The following is a 2,541-nucleotide window of genomic DNA, read 5'->3' as shown; positions in this document are numbered from 1 at the left end:
TTTTTAAGCGACGGACGTCGTTCAGCTTTTTTCATAAGTACGTCAGTGGCAGCAGTGTACGTCACACAACCACTGTCCGGCGCGTTCTGTTTCAGGAAATGAGCTGGTAGGACTTTTTCCCCGGCCTCGCAGACGAGTGAGGGCTGCGCCCGCGGCGCCGGGCGCTGTTGCTGCGGATTCCGCTCACAATCCCGCGATGAGATTATTTAGTTTGCCAGTCGGCGTGTTGGCGCCGGCGGCGTCCCGTGGGAACCGCCAGGCTGTACATCGAGTTAGCCGGCTCAGTCCGGCGCTGCGCGGCAGGCAGCTCCCAGCAACAACTCAAGCTGCCGCTGCTGTTCCTCCCGGGAGGGTATGCCTCTCTATTCCTTCACTTCCACTTCCACTTCGAGAGGCGTCGCCGAATGACTGACAGACACATGGACATTTACGAAGTTCTACGAAGGAAGTTCAGTAAGTAATACAACTCATTTTTTTCGCGGCCAATTTCGGTTCAAAAAAAAGGGGAATATCTTGAAATGCGTAATATTGCCGCCTCGGGCCCTATAGTTTCATGAAGTTCCTATATCTGAATACGCTATACGTAGCATTCAAAACAGCGTCTGTAGCTTCCAGAATGTCTACGGAGCCCTGGCAGTGAACAAAAGCACAGTGAGTCGTTGCGCGAGGCATCTGTCAACGTCACGACAAGATCGCGGAAACCTGTACGATCTCCACAGTATACAGCTGTTATTCCTACAATGTGTGGAATGTGCCGACACTCTCATTCGAAGTGATCGACGGATCATAATCAAACACCTCGCTGCTCAACTTGACATCTCAATTGTTAATGCTGACTCACTCCTCTACCAGTTGGCGTACTCAGAGGTGTGTCCAGCTGGGTTCCTCGTCGCCTAACAGAAGACTAGAAAGAGCAGCGAAGGACCATCTGTGCGGAGCTAGGTGCATATTACGAGGGTGATCGTGACAACTCTTTGTCGAACATCATCACAGGCGATGAAAAATGAGTTCATCACTTCGAACCGAAAAAAAACAGCAATCCATGCAGTGGCGCCACACCACCGGCCCTCCAAAGAAAAACTTCAAAGCTGTGCCCTCAGCCAGTAAAGTCATGGTGTCCGTCTTCTGGGACTCTGAAGGCGTTACTCTGTTTGATGTCCACTCTCACCGTGCAGCGATCCACTCGGAAATGTACTGAGCTGCCCTCAGGAAATTGAAGAAATCTACTTCAGCGTATTGATCGTCACAAAAATGGAAACCAACCTCTCCTTCTCCATGACAACGTAAGGCCCCAAACGAGTCTGCACATCCAAGAGGAGCTCACAAAACTTCATTGGAGCGTCCTTCCTCATCTACCCTACATCCTGGATCTCCGACCTCCCGGCTTCCATCTGTTTGGATCAATGAAAGATGCACTACACAGAATGCAGTGCGTGAATGATGGGGAGATTACTGATGCTGCAGCACGTTGGCTCCGACGTCGACCAGTAGAATGGAGCCCAGCGAGCATACACGCCCTAGGAGTAAGGTGCCGTAAGGCAGTCGCATTGAAAGGAGACTATGTTGAAAAATAGGGTTTTGTAGCCAAAAGCGTGGGGAATAATAAGGTGTATGGGAATCCTGAATAAAATCAATCTGCTTTCAGAAAAAAAATATGTTGTGTTACTTATTGAACACTCCTCGTAATTATCGTTTCGGAGAAAAAAGTTACGAAATCAGTTTGCAGTCCTGGTACACATTAAAGGCACCGAGGCACAGAAGTAAAAGCATGCCGTTAGAGCAACCGAGAAAGAAAATGTGCAGCTTAGCGCTAAACCTTTTTTTGTGTATCTGATGGGACGAACATTGTAACATTCCATACCGAGTTGATGGAACAGCACGGTAACAATGCGCGTTAGTATCATGTGTCACAGATGACTCCAGTGTGGCGAAACAAGTTTCAATGACGGCGGACGAAGTTGCAGGCCATTACATTTTTAGGAACCGGCTATCGCAAGTGGAGGCCTTAGTGCTCGAAAACAGACCCATCATAATCGATAAGTTAGTGGAAAGAGTGACAATCATGGATCAGTTTTCAACATTTTGCTCAACATTTCTAAATTGACAAAGGTAAGCTTTTCACTGGGTTCTGGACTTGCTCACCATTATTCAAACAGCTTGCCAAAAACAGAAAAAAACGTTGAAGCTGTACCAGGCCAACTGAGATAATTATGTAATTACCTCATCACCATAGACGATTGCTGAACGTATCAACATGGCCCTGAGACAAGAAAAGGCAAGTTGTGGAAATAGATGTATTCACCAGTGCAAAGAAGTATAACACTTAAGACCTTGCCCGTGTTCTACAGGGTGATTCAAAAAAATGGTTGAAATGGCTCTGAGCACTATGGGACTTAAATTCTTTGCTCATCAGTATGAAACAGGTTTACTCGATAGACTGCTTACAGTGCGCTTGTCCGCACTCTTCTAGAATATTGCTGTGTGGTTTAGGATTCGCGTCAGATTTTCATCTATTCTAAATCCTTTATTAAAAGCACGACT

Source organism: Schistocerca piceifrons, chromosome 1 (genome assembly GCF_021461385.2).
Source record: "Schistocerca piceifrons isolate TAMUIC-IGC-003096 chromosome 1, iqSchPice1.1, whole genome shotgun sequence".
Lineage (NCBI taxonomy): Eukaryota > Metazoa > Arthropoda > Insecta > Orthoptera > Acrididae > Schistocerca > Schistocerca piceifrons.
The sequence above is the reverse complement of the archived record's forward strand: the minus strand, read 5'-3'. Positions refer to the sequence as shown.